The sequence below is a fragment of the Macaca thibetana genome, chromosome 17 (assembly GCF_024542745.1).
Source record: "Macaca thibetana thibetana isolate TM-01 chromosome 17, ASM2454274v1, whole genome shotgun sequence".
Lineage (NCBI taxonomy): Eukaryota > Metazoa > Chordata > Mammalia > Primates > Cercopithecidae > Macaca > Macaca thibetana.
The window spans coordinates 29252748-29274081 of NC_065594.1; the positions used below are offsets into that span (position 1 = coordinate 29252748).

The window sequence follows — 21334 nt, forward strand, 5'->3', positions numbered from 1 at the left end:
TCCACTCCCAGTGAATTTGCTATATACAAGGATATAGTTAATGGGATGCTGGATATTAGAAAGTTTATTGGATTTTACCAGGATGTTGGACACAGATGGTAAGTGGAAAATGCCAGAAAGTTGATGAATCATCTGGTAAACTAGTGGAAAAGGTAAATGGAGCCAGAAAGAGGCCAGAGAGGGCAAGGAAACAGAACAGGTCTGGAGAAAGGCAACTACACTCATTATATCATATAACCCACTTTTCAGTTGCTGATGTTTCCAAAATGGTAAGTACATTTTGCAAACTGGAGTTATTCTGATCTTCATGCTATTAAATGCTTATTAATTAACAAATAGCATGAAATCTCATTAGCTAGGCTGTGGGGTTTTTTTTGTTTTGTTTTTCAAATTTAGGATTTCTCTTCATTTTATGGTAGGGAGCAGTGAGTCCATAAATCAGAACACTTTATGAGAAGTTCTAACACCTAGCCCTAATGCCAAGACTGAGAATCTGATAGCATAGCTATTAAATATTAAGACCCCTAAAAGACTTCCATTTCTGCTAACAGCAATGCCCAAGGCAGCCAGACACTATGTCTCCCTTTCTGTTTTAATGTAGTTGCATCAATTCTGCTATTCTGTTATAAAGCAAGCACCTATAATGACATTTACAAAGCAGGCAAAATGAAAATGGAATAAAAACTCAAACTATCACATGCAGAAATCACCACTGATGCTAAGACACTATAGGTAATATTGACATAGCTATGGGAAAATGTTAAATCTTGCTGCTCAAAGTGGTTCTTAAACAGCCTCATCAGCATCACATGGGAGCTTGTTTCCAATGCAGAATCTCAGGCCCTCCCCAAAGACCTACAGAATCAGAATCTTTAGTTTCACAAGATCCCTAAGTGATTTCTATGAATATTGAAATTTGAGAAGCACTAATTTAAATGTATCAGTGTGCTCCAGGTTTAAAACAAAATGTTGCTGATGAAAAGATAGCAATTGTTTTATCTCGGAAATGAGAAATGGTCAACTTTGGATTTTTCCTTGAGAATAAATAATTAATACATAAATTCAGCCCAAAACATAACATGGAAACACATTTCCAAAGAAAAAGCTTTGAGACAGTGGAACCATTTGGGAGCCATGGAAATTTAAAGAAGAAAATAGAAGAAAAAGAAGATCAAAGATGGAGGCTCTAAGTCTTGGCAACTGGTTGAATATAAAGTCCTATGAAGACCGAAGATTCCCCTCTGGTGATTAGAATGAGGGGCTATTGGCTGAAAAAGGAATCTACTAACTAGTGAGGTACCAACAGAATGGAGCGCCAAACTAGGACATTTAAAACCTGGGATTTTTCTTCATGGGATTGTCTGTTTTCTGAATCAGTCATTCTGTTTGACAACCAAGAGTTGCTTTTATTGCTTTCCCCACCATAGGCCCTTGATTTAAAAGGCTTCATCTATCAAACACTCCCTTTTGCTAAATAGGAGCATTTCCCCATTTTTATTCATTAAAGTCCTTTTGATCAGTGTGAGATAATGTGTGTGACCATTAGATTTGCTGTAATTCTAGACAGAAGCAAAGAAACTTAATCATTTAGTTTGTATATATAGTTTTCCATATATGATTTTGGTTTAGTTAGAAAATAACTCAAGGACTTTCCCTAATTGTGCACATGAACAAGAATCCATTGCTAACCTGAGTGAAATTTCTCAGGACTAAGGTAAGAAGAAGGACTAAGGTCAACAGGGGGGGTTATAAAATAGGAAGAGTTTTCCTACTGTTTCTGTAATGAGGTCTTCCCATTAACAATTCAGTTAAAGTCACTAGGAATTAACCTACACACCTAGAAATATTCAGACCTGCCCCACTTGGAAACAAACTGGAGAAACAGTAGACATCAGCAATCAGCAGGTGACTCTTTATTTTGAATTTGGGAATAATAAAATAAAGAAAAATCATTTGTAACTGTCACTTGCGATGTAGAAGGCCCTCATCATTCTAATTGCAGGGGCCGGGTTATAATCCATTACCATGAGTAATTTCTTCTGGAAAGTGCCTAAATAGTAAACCAGACATAAAGCCAACTTTATGTTAAGTTTTTGGTGATTTAAGGAATTCTGTTACAACAGACGACATTTTTGAGAGTGGAAATATACTTCCATGGAACCAAAGTCTTAACTCCATGAGTAACTTTTAGTTGGCAGAGGTGAAAATTCTTCTTGAGCATTTAAGCATGGAGATTTTTAGTAAAGTTTTCAATTAATTAAAAAAATTTAAAAACTCCTTCCTCATATAGAGTAACTTTAATAGGTACCTAAACTAGCTTAAATATTGAGCTCTGTGTTGACACTTTTGGAGAATAATGTGGCAGCTGTTATGTTTGAATGTGTATTTGGATCCCAGCATGAACAGACAGGAAACAACTGTTTAAAATCTCTTTTCTCTGTGTAGGTTTAGGTGCGGTCATCTTGGATTTGAGTCGTGTTTGTGAATTTTCATGTGTTACAACAACCAGGTGAATATACTGCTGTGGTTCAATGTCGGTAGGAATTAATACGTGCTTTAGTTAGCAAGTTAGAATTGGCTCACATTAGATGTGACTTTCGACAGTGTTATAAGAAAAATGGAATGAATTGAATATAATCATTTGAATTAGAGTATCTTTTACAGTTTCTCTATTCCTTTGGAGCTGATGGCAAGCCTGGAGAAGCATGCTAAAACAAGCTGACCCGAAAATCACATTCTTCTAGTTCTCACTTTGTGGAGTAGGCACAATTCAAATATTGTAAAAGAATATCTGTTGACTTGGGGATTTGTTAACAAAGTTGAAAAACAAGCAAATTATAAACCAGTATCGTGTAATAGATAATATTTTTATGGCTATCTCAGTGGTTTCGTTGGTTCCTCCTCCTGGGCTGGCAGCTGATCCTGGGCATGCTCTCACATTAGTACAGAAACACAGGAGACCAGGCCAACCTCCAGGACATCATCCCTGTTGCCTTCTACTTTGGGCCAAAGCACATCATGTGGCAAGCTGAGAGTCAAGGGGCATAGATACAACCTCCAATATGTTTCCGTGTGTTTTCTTTTTTCCTTTCTTCCCTTCCTTCTTCATATGCCAGTCAAACTTTGTAAGATCTTTAAAAATGGGGCTCTTGCAAGCCTAATGACTAGATCAGGGCAATATCAGGCTGAAACATCCTTTAGGTGAGCCAGATCTAGTGCTTTGCCTCCTGCATTTTGGGAATGTGATGCTGTATGTGAGAGCACCACTAAACTGCAACATGTAACCGGTGTGAAAGACACACAGATACCATCCCAGACTATTAGACAGTTTTGTGGTTGTTATTGTTTTATTTTCATAGAGAGGAGCTATTTAATTTACTTAGCAGATTAACAAATTCTCAAACTAAATTCTATCCTAATATTCCTCTTAAATTTGTCCTGTAGACATGTGACACCATTTTCTCACTTATTTCTTAACAGAGAGGAATAACAACTGGTCACAATCCGCTCTATACTTAATTTGACATGATAAATTTTTTAAGATGAAGAAAAGTAGCTCCCTAAAATTATAGAAAAGGTGAGCAAATAATTGTATAAACCAGGAAAGGGAAGCCCTTTCTAAGTAACTTAATGTCAAAAGCAGGAGCCCTAAAGGAAAAAAAATGTAGATTTGGCTATATGTGAATTCAGAATATTTATATATTAAAGCCCAGTGTGATGGTTAATATTGAATGTCAACTTGATTGGATTGAAGGATGTAAAGTATTGTTCCTCGGTGTGTCTGAGGGTGTTGCCAAAGGAGATTAACATTTGAGTCAGTGGACTGGAAGAGGCCAACCCAGCCGCAATGTGAGTGAGCACCATCTAATCAGCTACCAGTGTGGCCAGAATAAAGCAGGCAGAAGAAGGTGGGAGAAAACGACTTGCTGAGTCTTACAGCCTTCATCTTTTCTCCTCTCCTGGATGCTTCCTGCCCTCAAACATCAGACTCCAAGTTCTTCAGCTTTCGGACTCTTGGACTTAGACCAGTGGTTTGCCAGAGGCTCACGGGAGGCTCACGGGCTTTCGGCCACAGACTGAAGGATACACTGTCAGCTTCCCTACTTTTGGGGTTTTGGGACCGGGACTGGCTTCCTTGCTCCTCAGCTTGCAGACGGCCTATAGTGAGATTTCACCTTGTGATCGTGTGAGTCAATTCTCTTTAATAAACTCCCCTTCATATATACATCTATCTTATTCTGTCCCTCTAGAGAACCCTGACTAATACATCTAGCATTGAAAAAAAAAAAAACAAAATGCAAGTGATAAACTGGGAAATAATATTCATAATATATATGACTTAAATGTGTGTTATTTTTTGTTATATTATTTATGTTAGTACCAAAATGGCAAAAAATGAATAAAAATAATACTAAATTATAAACAGAAGAAGAAACAACAGACAAAGGAAGTCAAATTTTTGAAAGATGGAGAACAGGTAAAAAGATCAACAGAACTGAAAACTCGACCGTCAAATACCTGTGAAGGAAATGCCAGTGAGAAGCAAGCCAACTCTTGCAAGGCAGCACTGGAAAGTCTAGGAATGGGAAGTACTAGCTAGTGTGGAAGGCAGAATATTTCACAGCAGGAGCAACACAACATCCAATAAGTATGAATAATACCTTCAAAATCACTAGAAAAGAAATGCAAATTTTAAAGAGATTTATATCAGGCTCCAAAGGCTGAAAATATAATATCCAGCATTTTTTTCCATTCATTCATCAAATATATGCCAGAAGCCAGACAACCCTTTTGAAGAACATTTCTGTAAAGGCCATTTACATTTCCTTCACAGAGAAAGGTGACAGCAAGTAGAGAAGAACATGGGGCTGTGTGGATTGTGAGAACGACCCCGTTTCTTCACTCATCTCTAGAATTAAGCCCTTTATCAGGTAACTTGCAGTGTCCTCCCAACATGGCTGGAGTGACCTGCCCCATCCTTGACTCTCAGCTTGCCATGTGACATGCTTTGGCCCAAAGAATAAGGTGGAAAGGATGATGTCCTGGGTTTTAAGCCCAGAGGTAGGCCTGGGCTCCTGTGTTTCTGTTTCATTGTGAGAGCGTGACTGGGCTCACCTGCTTTTCCAGGAGGAGGAACCAGTGGGAACACTGAGATGGCCATAAACGTCTTCTCTATTACACTATACCCTTTTCTAATCTGTATTTTCACTTTGTTAACAAATCCCCAAGTCAATAAATATTCTTCCATAATACTTTTTTGGAGATTCTTGCCACTATATTTCTGGTAAATAAATGAACAAATTACATTTTCTATGTATTATTTTTCTGCTTATTTACATTAAATAAAAAAATTTCACAAAACAAGAAATACGCTATTGCAGAGTGGGTTAGGCAGTGGAATTACTTTTCCAAAATATAATTTTATCTATTTAAAGCACACTTAGCAACATGCTTGGCTACCTTCACAGAATTCTCTACCATAACATTAATCTATTACTTTAGAGTTTCAGAACAAGAATTCATCCTCAAGTACTATTGTCTTTCATAAACCATTCCCACAATTTTTTTTCATTATTTAAAAAATTAAACTTATTTCAAGATGATTATAGATTTGCATGTAGTTGTAGGAAATACTACAGAGATTCTGTGTACCCTTTACCTAATTTCTCCCAATAGTAGCATTTTGAAAACCCACAGTACAACCTGGCAACCAGGATATTGACATCATAGCATTCCATTGATCTTATTCAGATCTCTCCAGTGTTACTTGTAGTCATTTGCAAAATAACTTTAGAGGCTATGGAATATTCTATTGTATTGATAAATGTATCAAATTTTCTTAAGCAATTCCTTAATGCTGAACATTAGTATGTTTCTAATTTTCAGTGCAATAAAGGTTTCATAAACATTTTAATATAAATTTTATTGCATACATCTGTTTTACAGATTAAATTTCTTCAAGTGGAAATATTAAGTCAAATAAATTACCTATTTCTAATAATTCTTGTTAAAGAAGTGAAACCTAGCAGGAAGAATTGTATTTGGTAACTAGACTTTCAATTGTATTTGATAATTAGCCTATCAATTTTATTTGATAATTAATGTATATTCTTCCCAATATACGTTAACATCCCCTAGTTTAAAAAAACAACAAAGATTGTGGACCTCTATATCTATTAGCTATCATTGCATAATATTCTTCAGTAGTTTTAAACAATAATTGTACACATACACACACACACGTATTTGTCATCTCAGGCTTCCATAACTAAATACCATAGACGGGGTGGCTTAAACAACAGAAATTTGTTTTTCATGGTTCTGGAGGTTGGAAGTCTGAGACCAGGGTGTGACTGTGGTTGGGTTCTGCTGAGCGCCTCTTCCGGTTTACTGACAGTCACCTTCTTGCTGGGTCCTCATGTGAGGGGAAGCAGAGGGAGAAAAACCTCTCTGGTGTCTTTTTTTATAAGGGCACTAATCACATCGTGAAAGTCCTACCCTCAAAACCTCATCTAAACCTATTTATCTCCCAAAGGCCCCATCTCCAGATTCCATCACATTGGAGCTTAGGGCTTCCACCTATGAATATTTCTGGGGTGCAGTATAGTTCAGTCTATAGCAATAAAAAATAAAAAATAATATATATATGTACACACACACACACACATATATATATAATTTATATTCATATATACTTATATAGTTGAAAGTCTCCAAGATCATGAACAAAATGCTGAATGGTTATTTCTGGGTCATGGAAGGAGAGCAAATTCTAGAACTTTTTCTTTGTGTTTCTCTGTGTTTTCCAGGTTTTATTCACTGAGCATGTACTACCCTTGTGTTTATAAAATATTAAATTTTTAAAATAAAAAGATGTTTTAAATTACGAGGTACAGAGGGTCAATACATTTAATAATAAAAGTTGGAATGGCACTAGCCCATCACTAATTGAAGAAAAAGCTTTAGGTTATGTAGTCCTTTAAACAAATTAACCTAAAACCAATGAAATCCCCTTGTTCGTGATGATAGTTGCTATCACTCTCGTCTTACTGTTTTTCAAAATAATGCTCAAAGGCTGAATCTCTTTGCCACCAGTGTTCTAGTTATTAACTTATATTATCAAGTTACTTTTTTCTTTTGTGAATGCACACCATACTTCATCTTTTATCTCTGGGGCTCCAAGGCAACATCAGAGTGAGATCTTTTCGTTAGTCTCAGATATTATTAAAAAGATGCTGTGGAGGGTTGATGAAAGCACACAATATCAGCTCCTCTTCCTCTTTTCCTACTGATGAAATCTGGCAGGAAAAAAAAAAGCAACAACAACAAAAATTAAAGGACTCCCCGAACAAGGTGAAAGTGAATTAGAGGGAAAGTTGGGATAGTGAAAGGGAAGAAAGGCACAGAGAAAGAGTCAATTGCCTTGGAAATGATAGAGGAGATTCTGTCAACCAGGATATGTTGGGTGTTGCTGCAGTAACAAATGCCCTCCAGATCTTATAGCACATGCCTCACTCACTCAAGCAAGTCCATTGCATCAGGGTGAGCTCTGCTCATCAGCATTACTCAGGAGCCCAAACTGTGGGAGCAACCACCATTTCAAATGTCACTGGTTGCCACACTAAAAGCAAAAAGAAAGCGACTCTGAGGGTCCCACACCAGCTATTAAATGCTTCGGTCTAAAAGTGGCATACATTATTTCTGCTTGTAACATACATTGCCTCAAACTATTTATATGATCCCACAACAAAGGGCAGAAGGCCTTCCTACCACAGGTCTTCCAGAAGACATGGAAATACTTTCCAAACAGCACTAATATCAATAGCCCATGGTCTGGCCTGACTGTATGTATGTAAGCCAAAGTCAGTTGACCACAATGCCCAGCTCCCCGTTTGCAATGTCCTTGAGTCTCTGCCTGGTGCCAGCAGTGAGCTACCTTGCCTCCACTGGCCACAGGTATGAAGTGTCTGCAAAGGAAAGCCCACTGACCCAAAGAGAAGGGAATCCAGATCCCAATCTCTGCCAGCCAGTCAAGTGGTCATGGACTGTGATTTCCTCATTGACAAAATTAGGAAATTCCTAAAATCTCCTTCTGTTCTAACCTGCTTTGATCCTTAGTGATATGCACTTGTGCACCACTTTGCCAGATTGTAGGAGGATGAGAGGCTGTGTGCTGCTTAAGATCTGAGGTTTGGTTTTTCCTTCCTTAATCAAGACAGGCTCTGCGTGCATGGAGCTCCTGCCCAGCTCTGCCTCAGGTCTGAGCCCAGACAGCAGCTGCTCCACCCCCAAGGCTTGTGGAAATAGCTATCTACGAGATTACAAAGGAATTAGCTATCTATGAGATTCAGAATGAAAAGTGAGCCCATGTAGCATAATTTCATGTTTTCATCAAGAGCTAGTAGAGTTTAAAAATTAACAAAGAGAAGGCAGGAAATCAAGTAGTGATCAGGAGCAGGGGCATGGGAGGGGAAGGAGATGCTGTGTCCACCTAGAGCCATGGTTCAGCTGCTGGGTTAATCTGACAAACTGAACAGAGTTTGACAAAGTTTTTCTATTTTATTTTATTTTTCTGTACTACATCAACTAGTGGATTTTTTTTTTTATTTCAATAAGTCAAACAAGTATTTTACCAGTTTGAGAGGTATTCTACAACTACTAACAAGGAACCTTAATCATGAAGGTCTTGGTGTAGACTTAATTAGTTTTTGGTGGTTTGGATTGGAAATACCTTATTTTTTTCATTTACTTATCATCTATTTTTGCAGCATTTTTACAGCATCATTTGTATGCAACTAGGCATTATGTCAGGCCTCAAGGATACAAAGATCAAGGCAGTGTGATTCCTGCCTTCGAGGGACCTGTCAGTGTCTTGGAGAAGTAATGGTGAAAATCATAGTCAACAAACTACATGACTGCTTTCCCTAATCCTGTCCTGTGACCTCAGGACACTTAAGTAACATGGCCTCGATAACCTCTGGGTGCTATTAGACTCATGAGATCCCCAGCCAGGCCTCTCCACCTCAGTACTTTGTTGATTTGCCTTCTTTGACCATCCCCCAGGGCAACGTGCCCATTACTTTTTCTGTTTTTCTAGCTCCCCCACACACCCCTCCTCAGCTGACAGTTTACTTCTCCAACTTCAACAGCTTCTACCCAAATCCCCCTGAGAGCCAGCCTGCAACAGCCACCTGACCTTCCCCCCTCCTCCTTTCACGGAGCACAGGCTTCCATTTAACCAGAAAGACATGTTTTTTAACTTAAATTTCCCTTGAAAATACACAAGGGTTTAAATTAAGGGTAAATGTTGCATTTTCAAATCACAAAAGTTTTTGCCAAAATTCACAATGTTTGAAAAAAATAGGTTGAGACACTTTCTGAAAGGTTTTCCCATCTGCAGTGAAATTTGTGGATCGCACGGGAGGTCTTCATGTATGAGTGTCATCGTTCTGAGAGTCCACTGGCTGTGCCTTTTACTTCTCCAGGCCTGGGTGCACCTCGGGGATGGGCTGAGTACCTATGAGTCTAGGTGGCAGTTTCTAATTAGGGCTGTGACCTTGACCACGCCCCCTACTTTCCTGGGCCTTAGGGAATGAAGATGGAACCAGCTTCACTCATAACAGCCTGGAGATTTTACGTTTCTAGACTTACTGAGGTTATTGGATGACACATGCCAATTAATCCAGTTAATCTTTTTCTTATCAGCAAGAGGCAAGAGGAAAGTGGGGGTATGGGGAAGGTGAAATTATTTATATCCTCAATTTTATATGTTTCTCTGGCAATGTTCTAAGCACTGCACATACCGTACATCTGCTAGAGGTACCCAGCAATATGAGACAAAACTCATAGCAGGCAATGGAATGAAGAGCCACCTCCTCCGAGCTACAGAATCATTGCTATGCTGATGACTATAATCCTGTGAGGTCTATGACTTTTTTGTCCTTAATATGTGCTAAGTGTTACCCAAAAAAGTTCTGTACACCCTTGCATACATGTGTGCGTGTGTGTGTGTGTGTGAGCAAGGAGGTTTCCGAATGTATGAAGATGCAGAGATGGAGAAATTATCTTGTGATATTCACAAGTATGAGCTCTAGGTATTTTTTTTTCTCTGTTTTTAGTAAGCATGTGTGCATGCATATGTGGGTGAGGATTGAAGAATTAACAAAAGCTCCAACCAAATACTAATTTGTTTAGTGAATGTGAAGGTAATCCAGGATGAGGCCTGATTTCACATTTGCATGCAATCACAGTATTTTCTTTGCTACCGAGTTGGTCATCTGGGAGGTGGGGGTCATTAACACCCAACTGGTTTGAGGTGCCACACCTGTGAAGGGCTGCTCCCATCATTCTCACCTGACTCTTATGAGAAGCTACATCCCCCAAGGCCTGGGCTCCCTGTGATTCCCGAGGAATCACGTTGGGAATACCTGCAGGGTTCCTGTGTCTGTTGGTCTCAGTTCCCTGGGCCAGTCTTCTTTCAGTTCCCTGAAGAGATTCCAAGTTATTCTCCTGGCTTTTATCAGACCCTACACTGATCCCCACTACACCCTCAAGATGTGCAGAGCCACACATTGCTGTGACTTCGGGTTATTCTGCAAGGAAACTCAGTGTCAAAGCCAGGCAAGCTGGCTCCGCAGCCTGCACCATCTTCCAGAATGAGACATGTTCTCCCTGCTTCTCCCCTGAGGGCGCTGGATGACTGCATGTAAGTCACCTTGGGAATTTGGTGAAAATAAAATTTCTTTCTCAGTAGATCTGGGGTGGTGCCTGAGAGTTTGCATTTCTAACAGCTCCCAGGTGCAGTCCTGACTTTCTGAGAGCAAGATTTTGAAGTGCACCTCAGGCTGCAGATGTTCATACCTGGCAGGGTCACCTTCTTGGCCTCTGGGTCCAGCCCTGGCCGCAGGAACACCTATCAGGAGATAGGAAGAAGCTAGTCCTTAGGTTGTAAAGGAATCACATGAGATTGGGCTTTGGTGGGGGCGGGGGATGGGTGTCTGCAGCTTTTTCCAATTACAGATAAGAAACTAGTTATTTTAAAGACAAGAAATATAACAGACTAACATTGCAGTTCCCTAGATATAGTCTAAGAAATATTGGTCCTATGTGATGTTAATAGGTCTTATGTGCAAAAGGGATCTCTATGCTCAAATGAGTTCTAGAATTTAAAATCTAAACACAAGGTCAAACAAAGTTTAATAGGTTTTATACTGTAGAACTTTTCAAAAGCTTTAATAAGTGAACTTACATTATAGATCTCCAAGAAGGCCATAAAGTATGCTACACTCCCTAAAAGTATTTTCCCAGGAAATCCCTATTTTTTTTCAGTGAGGTTAATAGGACTAAATCTCCATGGGGAAGGGTCAAGTTCTTTGGGAAAGTGTATCATAGGCACCCACCAAGCGTTGACTTCATCAGCCTTTCTCAGCTCTTCTTTTGCCTGCCCCAAAGATTACAGAAGTGTTTGTTTTCTCAGATTTATTTGTGATAATTTAGTCATTTTAAGGATGTTCATGAGTCCATTGACATTTTTTTTCTTTACAAATAGCACACATTTCTCTCAAACGCTAAGCCTGGAATATAAAAATTGTCATCATGTCACCTGTTCATGTGCACATCATACTCACTACTGAAAGGTATTCCTTTACCACTGTCTCCCCTCCTTAACATACAGTTGACCCTTTACAGGGGTGAGGGTTGGGGCAGTAACACCCACACCTGCACAGTTGAAAATCTTTGTATAACTTTTTTTTTTTCAGAATCCTATCAGATATATTTATTTATTCGTTTGTTATTTTTGTTTCAGAGGGACATGTGCAGGTTTGTTACATAGGTACATTGGTTTCACGGGTTTGGTACACAAATTATTTAATCACCCAGGTATTAAAATAAGCATAGTATTCCATAGGCAGTTTTCAGATCCTCACCCTCCTCCCACCTTTCACCCTCAATTAGACTAACGTGTTTGTTATTCCCTTATTTATGTCTATGTGTACTCAGTGCTTAGCTCCCACTTATAAGAAAGAACATACAGTATTTGGTTTTCTGTTCCTTTGTTAGTTCACTTAGGATAGTGACCTCCAGCTCCATGCATGTTGCTGCAAATGACATGATCTTGTTCTTTCTCATGGCTGTGTAGTATTCCATGGTATATATGTACCACGTTTTTCCTATTCAGTCTACTGTTGATGGGAACCTAGGTTGACCCCAGGTCTTTGCTATTGTGAACAGTGCTGCAATGATCACTTGCTTGCATGTGTCTTTATGGTAGAAATATTTCTATTCCTTTGGGTATTTACCTAATAATGAGATTGCTGGATAGTACTTCCGTTGTAAGTTTTTTGAGAAATTACCAAGCTGCTTTCCACAGTGGCTGAACTAATTTATAATACAGTGTGTAAGCAGAGTATTAGTGTTCTCTTTTCCCTGCAGCCTTGCCCTCATCTATTATTTTTTGACTTTTTAATAATAACCATTCTGACTGTTGTGAGGTGGTATCTCACTGTGGTTTTGATTTGCATTTCTTTAATGATTAGTGATGTTGAACGTTTTTTCATATGCTTGTTGGCCGCACGTACATCTTCTTTTAAAAAGTGTCTATTCATGTCCTGTGCCTACTTTTTAATGGGGTTATGTGTGTTCTATAACTTTGGACTCCCTGAAACTTAACTAATAGTCTAGGAGCAGAAGCCTTCCCTTCCAGATAACATAAACAGTTCAATTAACACATATTTAGTATGTTATATATGTTATATACCATATTCTTACAATAGATTAAGCTAGAAAAAAAGAATGTTATTAAGAAAATCATAAGGAAGAGAAAATATATTTACTATTCATTAAGTGGAAGTGGATCATCATAAAGGTCTTTATCCTTGTTGTCCTCATGTTGAATAGGCTGTGGAGGAGGAGGCAGAGGAGGGGTTGGTCTTGCTGTCTCGGGGTGGCAGAGCTGGAAGAGGTGGAAGGGGAGGCAGGAGAGGCAGCACACTCAGTGTAACTTTTACTGAAAAAAGTCTGTAAGTAAGCAGATCTGAGCAACTCAAATCCATGTTGTTCAAAGGTCAACCATGTAAGTAGAATGGCTGAGGTGGAGCAGAGGAAAGGTAAGAGAAAGAATATTTAAAACAATGAGAGCAATATATTTCCCTCATTGCTTATCACTTGCAATTAGAAAAGCCCAGCAGATTGATTTGGTTAAACATTTTTGAGTAAGCTTAAGAATTTTTCTTTCAGATTCAGGAGTTCGGGTGGATAGTAGAAAAAATATAAGATAAGTGAACTCGGAGAGCAATGCTTCCTCTAGATTCTGCTGAGGGGTCTCCATCCAGGTGAATATTTCCTTGAACATAAAAGTAAAAATATTTTCTAGGGAATCCCCTCTTTTTAAAATCAGAGTGTGGCATGCAACTGGAATTTCTGTGGTTGTGTTTCAGGCAGGCAGAAAAGGCATTTTACAACTTCAAATCTGTAGGCAGGGTGGAAGACTTCAGTTCACTCGATGGCTGCATCCCAAAATTCTGCATCCCAAGATTACCAAAATTCTGTTGGTAATCTTTGAGAGAATTAGATTAAAAAGATGGAGCAAATGAAGGTGTGTGTGTTTGTGTGTGGGTGTGAGGTAGGAGAATAACTAGAGTCTGGAGACAGGGATTCCAAGGCTGATTCACTGCCTTCCTAGAACTGAATCAAAAGGAAAACCCCAGCTCTCCACACCCACATAACAAAAGGATCAGAGGCTACTCCCTTTGCACTGCATAGCAGATGAAAAATTGAAAGTACCCCTGATTGGTCCCCTCCTGCAACCAATCGGATGGGTCCTGGCCCAAGTCTTCAGGTCTAACTTTGTAACTTCACTCAGCCTCTGATTGGTCACCTCCTGTGACCAGACTGGTCGTCGGCCAAGTCTTCATTTACATAGAGTGTAACCAAGTAACCAATGGGAAACCTGTAGTGGGTATTTAAACATCAGAAAATTCTCTAACCAGTGCTCTTAAGTGGAGTGTACTTTCGTTTCAATAAATCTGTGCTTTCGTTGCTTCATTCTTTCATTGCTTTGCTTGTTTTGTCCAATCCTTTGTTCAAAATGCCAAAAACCTGGACAACTTGTAGTCAAGGCCCTCCACCGGCAACATGTGTATGTGTTTTTGAGGTAGTAGGTAGCTGAGATTGAAGGTGAGTGGATTTATGAATTGAGTAACAATATCCTACTTAAAAACGTTAAAAGTTGGAAATCATCTCTTATTGTGATAACATATTTCTCCTCCCTGGGAATCTGTTGGACAGATTGGAGCTGGCAGGGTAGGGCCTGTATTGTTGAAGTTGCCATGGCTACTGCAGGAAGTGAGCTTTCTTCTAAAAACCTCACTGGCCCAAGAACAAGCCCAGGCAAGTCTACAATTCAATAACTTAGAAGTATTTCTTATTCTAAAATGTTGCAGTGATAATTGCTAAGAAGTATAAACAAAGGAAAGGGAGGCTGTTTGTGTTTGCCTTTCTTCCTAATTAGTCCCTTCTGTTACATTTTCCTTAATTACCTACACACCTGAATACAAGTCCCTTCCAATTACAAAGCCAATGCCTATTTTCTGAAACAAAATTTTAAAAACATTTTTTTGCAACTTGAACATATATTTAAGCCTCTAAATGAAATCGTTAAAAATCTACTGATAATATTCCATTTATTAATATACACATATGTATATTAATTGCATAAAACTGAAAAGAAAATTATATATACTCATACTTTGCAATATTGCTTTATTATACTCTGATATTTCATGAAACAATCTGTTCCCATGTGTTATGTGCGTCTTGCTGTCAGCAACTTTGCCATCACTGGAAACCCTTTCTGATTTTTTCAAACAGTTTTCCAAAACACACTATCTTCTCTGCCACCCACGTTTTTATAACACAGCAATTTTTAAATACAGATGTAATGCTATCACGGAAAATTTTATCCCAAACCACAAGTATCCATTTTTTTTTCTTTTTTTTTTAATTATACTTCATGTTCTAGGGTACACGTACACAATGTGCAGGTTTGTTACGTATGTATACATGTGCCATGTACAAGTATCCATTTCTACAAGCTAGGACAGGTTTTCTTTTTATAATTCATCATCCATGTTTTAGTGATCTCCATCATGTCTCACTGTATTGCTTTTTTAAAAGAGCTTATGTTCGAGCTGGGCACAGTGGCTCATGCCTGTAATCCCAGCACTTTGGGAGGCTGAGGCGGGCTAATCATGAGGTCAGGAGTTTGAGACCAGCCTGGCCAACATGGTGAAACCCCATCTCTGATAAAAATACAAAAAATTAGGTGGGCATGGTGGTAGGTGCCTGTAATGCCAGCTACTCAGGCCAAGGCAGGAGAATCACCTAAATCCAGGAGGTAGAGATTGCAATCAGCTGAGATCGAGTCACTGCACTCCAGCCCGGGTGACAGTGTGAGACTCCATCTCAAAGGAAAAAAAAAAAAAAAAGCTTGTGTGCGTATGTTCAATGGCACACAAGACTTGAAAGAATGAGTTTAACTCCCAAAGGAAAAATGATCATACTATGTTAAATTTATTTGATTCCTTTTTTTAAAATTCAAAGTGAATTCTATTAGATGACCTAACAAAATAGCAGTAGTAACAACAACTAACATTTCCTGAGCCTTTGTCATCTGCCAAACACTGTTGAAACACACTATGCATAGTAACTTACGTAAGGGCCTCTTTCTCAAGAGTGCTTCCAGAGTGTGGCAGAGTAGCCTCCCTGAGCAGATATGGCTGTGGACCAGACAAAACATCACTCACTGTGGTGTCCTGAGGGCATCAGATGACTTCTACTTGTGTGTGCCTTACTGCTGCTTAATCTGCTGGTTATCAAACACACACGCATGTATGCACACTCTCACACACAGTTGACTACCTTTTCTTTTTCTCAGAGGAAACAGAAGATCTCAACAGCATGCCATTGTTTCAGATAAGTGGTTCTCAGCACTTGTCTGCATATTAGAACCATCTGAGGAGTATTTTAAAAACAGAGATGATGCTCAAGCCTCAACCCAGATCAAATACATCAGAATTTATTTCTGGTGGAGCCAGAGCATCAATAGATTTGAAAGCTCCTCAGGTGATTCTAATTTTTAACCAGCCTGAGAACCAATGTATTAGATTATTGCACACAAACCAGATGTCCTCATATTTCTTCCTGGATGAATTGAATGTCCTGTGTCTACTAGGAAGTTTGGAAACACTAACCATACTCTTTCAGTATTCAGCAGCTTTTCAAAAGTTCTGCTTCGAGGAATGCCTGGTGGAATCATGGATCTTACCTGTATGCTTAGAATGCATCCGGGTTCTTCTGGACTCATAGCACCACCCGAAGACTGGTACAGGGAATCTATCTCCCCACCAGCTTCTCCCCACTCATTAAGGGGGGCACCCAACTCCTCAACTCTGTCCCCGACCTGCCCACACTCACACACACACATTTCCTGTCTCATATCTCTCAATCTTTAGTTGATCACACTAGAGACATTCTCTTTCTGATCTAACAATTCTCCTTCCACAGTTTTTTCTTCTAATAAAGCCCACTTAACAAAATAATAATAGTAACTTCCGCTTTGACCATGTTAAGTATCACATATTTACTAGGTAGGCATTTTATACAATGATCATTTAAGCCTCACAACAAACCTAGGATAGACTCATTTTGCAGATAAGGACACTAAAGGCTGTAGAGAAAATACAGCCTCCTTAACATAACCTAGGTAGCAAGTAGCAGGTCTGGGATTCCGACTCTGATATATTGATTCCAATTCTGAAAGCTCCAAGCTCTATTACCACACTCTCTTGCTTCACTAATGTGCAACTTATATAGTCACACTGTACAGGACATACTGTCCTGTGCTCAGAGGGCATCAAACTTGGTGTAATGCTGTCTGTCACTGTCTGGAAATTCTGAATAATTTTTGAACAAGGAGTTCCACATTTTTCTTTTGCGCTGGACTCCACAAATTAGGAGTCCTGCTCTTCTGGTCCTGCCAGAAACAAATCAAGGCAAGTCACTCTATATCTTTTGAGAACCAAAAGTGTATTCAAATCATGACCACTTAGAATAAAAGGAGTGTAGTAAAGAAAAAAAGTATGTTTTATTGTGAAATTAGACCTGATAGAGAATTGGTACTGCTAACCTTTGAAGTTCCAGAAAATGTTCAAAATCTTCACCAAGGCTGCTTTCCACCTTATCCTCTGAGTAACCTAATTTTACTCATATTGGCCCTCAAAATACATTGTTTTAAAACTTAATGATCTAGTTTTTTGTTATTTCCATTCTGTAGCTAATCCCATCTCCAACTAATACCCCCACCTCCCCAAAAATAAAGATCAGTCATTTCATTTCCTTTGGGAACCAAAGTACACTCAAATTGTGATCATTTAGAAAATAAAAGGAATGTTAACATTTAGAAAAAGCTATGTGCTTAAAGATAGATTAAAAATACCCAATCTGAAGAACAGAGAGAAAAAAGATAAAAAGAGGAAGAAGATGAGGAAGAAGTCGAGGAAGAACAACAATGAAGTCCCAGGGACTGGTGGTTAATATCTAAAAGTCTGACATGCGTATTACTGGAATCCTAGAAGAAAATAAAAGAATAGGGTAGAGAAGTATTTGAAGAAATAATATGTAACAATGTCTAAAATTTGGAGAAATATATAGTTTTACAACTTAAAGAAGATTAATAAACCTCAAACAAAATAAAGATAAGGCATACCTACCCCTATCTATAAGAGATAAACTCTAAAGAGACAGGAAAGTAAATGAATAGAAGAATATATACCATGCACACAGTAAATCTTAAGAAAGCTATATGACTATATTAACATTAGGCAAAGTGACCTCAGGACAAAGAATATTGCCAAAGTAAAAAGGGACATTTCATAATGATAAAATACCCAATTCTCCAGGAAGATTTTTAGCTATAAATGTGTATGTGTAATAACAGAGCTTCAAAATACCTGGAGCAAGTATTGAAAGAATTAAAGGCAGAAATGGACAATACCACAATCATACTCAAGGAATTTAACATCCTTCTCTCAAATAATGGTAGAGCGATTAGACAAGAAAATTCAGTAAAGACATAAAACATATGAGTAACACTATCAACCTTCTTACCCTAATTAGTATTTATAGAGTACTTCATCAAGCAACAGCAGAATAAACATTCCTTTCAAGAGTACATGTTCACCAAGGGAGACTGTATACTTGGCCATAAAGCAAGCATCAATAAATTAAACAAAATTAAAATTGTAGCAAATTCACTCTTTATATACTATGGAATTAAATTAGAAATCAATAACAATAGGATAGAAAACCCCCAAAATTTGGAAACTAAATAACAAATTTCTAAATATTATAATTATGTCTCAGAAAAGAAATTACAAGAAAAATTAGAAAATGTATGAAACAAAATGAAAATATTATAAACTATGCATCTAACAAAGGTCTAATATCCAGTATCTATAAGGAACTTAAACACATTTATAAGAAAAAACAACCTCATTAAAAAGTGGGCAAAGGACATGAACAAACACTTTTCAAAACAAGATATGCATGCTGTCAACAGGCGTATGAAAAAGGCTCAATATCTCCAGTCATTAGAGAAATGAAAATCAAAACTACAATGAGATACCACCTCACATCAGTCAGCATGATTATTACTAAAATGTCAAAAAATAACAGATGCTGGCAAAGTTGCAGAGAAAAGGGAATGCTTATACACTGTTGGTGGGAGTATAAATTAGTTCAACCATTGTGGAAAGCAGTGTGGCTATTCCTCAAACAGCTAAAAACAGGACTGCCATTCAACCCAGGAATCTCATCACTGTATGTATACCCAAAGGAATATAAATAGTTCTATCATGAAGATACATGATATGCATCTTCCATATATATATGTTGTATATGTTGTATATGTGTATATGTATGTATACACATATACATGCATGTATATGTTGATTGCAATACTATTAACAATAGCAAAGACATAGAATCAATCTAAATACCCATCCGTGGTAGACTGGATAAAGAAAATGTGGTACATATATATCATAATATTGAATACTATGCAGCCACAGTAAAAGAAAGAAATAATGTCTTTTTCAGGAATATGAAGGTCACCATCCTTAGCAAATTAATGCAGGAACAGAAAACCAAATACCACATGTTCTCACTTATAAGCGGCAACGAAATAACGGAGAACACATGAACACCTAAAAGGGAACAGACATTGGGGCCTACTTGAGGGTGGAGGGTGGGTGGAGGGAGAGGAGTAGAATAAATAACTATTGGGTACTAGGCTTAGTACCTGAGTGACAAAATAATTTGTAAAACAAAACCCTGTGACACAAGTTTACCTATATAACAAATCTGCACATATACCCCAAACCTAAAATAAAAGTTAAAAAAAAAGAAAAGAAAGATGTATTTAAATTTGTGAAATGTAGCAAAAGCAATCCCTAGAGAAAATTTTATAGTTTTTAATGTTTAGATTACCAAAGAGGAATGATCTAAACTTGGTGCCAAGATTCTGTTTCAAGAAGAAAGAAAATAAAAACACAATAATTTCAAAATAAATAAAAGAAAGGAAATAATTTTAAAAGTAAAGAAATTTAACACAGCTGATATTTGGAAAATACAAAAATTGATAAGCACCCCATTGGAGAGAAGGGAGAAATGCAGAGGGAGAGAGACAACACAAAGTATTAATACCACCAAGAATTAAGGAAAGATTGTTACTACAGATCCTACAAATATTAAATGGATGAGAAGAAGTATACACCAAAAATTTAGCAACTTAGTTGAGGTTAACAAATTCCTTGAAAAATGCAACTTACACAATGTGAAATCTGACACAAGGTGAAACTGAAATCTTGAATGGCCCAATATCAATGCAGGAATTATTTTAAAATAATTCCTACAACGAATTTAAAATAATTCCTACAATGAAAATTTCAGGATAGCTTTCCCGATAGTTTCACAGGAAAAAATTTATCCAACATTTAATGAGTTTGTGGGGTGGGGGAACTCCAATCTCATACAAAATCTCTCAGAAAATGAAGAAAGATCACTTCCCTATTTATTTTGTGAGGTCAATAAAACCTTAATACAAAAACCTGTCAAAGACATTTAAAAAGAAAAAACTGCTACACTGATATCTCTCATGCACATAAAAGCAAAAATGTTTAACAAAATATTAGCAAATTGAAATAGTCAAAATATAAAAAGATAATATATTGTGACCAAATGGAGTTTATCCTAGGAATTCAAGATCGGTTTAACATTTGAAATTTAACCAATTCCAGGCATACCTCATTTTACTATGCTTCACTTCATCGTGTTTCACAGATATTAAGGGTTTTTCTTTACAAATTTAAGTTTTGTGTCAACCTTGCATCAGCAAGTCTGTTGGAGCCAATTTTTTCAACAGCGTGTGCTTGTTTTGTGTGTTCACATTTTGGTAATTCTTCCAATAATTCAAGTTTTATTATTATTATATCTATTATGGTGATCTGTGATCAGTGATCCTTGATGTTACTATTGTAATTGTTTTAGGACACCATAAACGGTGCCCATAGAAGATGACAGACTTGATGGATCAGTGTTGTGTGTGTTCCGACTGCCCCACCAACTAGCCATTCCCCATCTCTCTCCCTTTCCTTGGCCTCTGTATTCCCTGAGACACAACAATATTGCAGTAAGTCCAATTAGTAACCCTACAGTAGCCTCTAAGTGTTCAGATGAAAGGAAAATGTCTCTCTTCCTTTAAATTAATGTCTCTTGCTTTAAAGTAAAAGCTAGAAATGATTAAACTTAGTGAGCAAGACATGTAAAAAGCCAAGATAGGCTAAAAGCTAGACCTCTTGCACCAAACTGTAAACCAAGATGTGAATGCAAAGGAAAAAAATTTTTGAAGCAATTTAAAAGTGTTACTCTAGTAAACACACAAATGATAAAAAAGTGATTGCTTATTGCTGATATGGAGGAAGTTTGAATGGTCTGGATAGTAAATCAAACCATCCACAACATTCCCTTAAGCCAAAGCCTAACTCAGAGCAAGGCCCTGACTCTTTTCAATTCTATAAAGGCTGAGATAGCTGCAGAAGTAGCAGAGCTTGGAAGTAGCAGAGGTTGGTTTATGAAGTTTAATAGATGAAGCAGTATAACATGTTAATGGTAGAATTTAGATGGTGAGTTCTTAACGTAAAATTATTTCAACTTTTCTATATGTCTGAAATTTTTCATAATAAAATGTTGGGGAAAAAAACCTCAACAGTAAGCACTG

The 21334-nt window shown here is 37.7% G+C and overlaps 1 protein-coding gene across 1 annotated transcript in view; it reads right to left on the minus strand.

Moving 5' to 3' along the window:
• Nucleotides 1–16422, minus strand: part of KPNA3 (karyopherin subunit alpha 3) — a 1032760-nt gene extending 1016338 nt beyond the window's left edge. The window contains exon 1 of the mRNA XM_050766319.1: nucleotides 16413–16422. The gene's annotated coding sequence lies outside the window, so the exon portion shown is untranslated. The remainder of the gene's footprint in view (nucleotides 1–16412) is intronic.
• Nucleotides 16423–21334: the final 4912 nt, after the last annotated feature.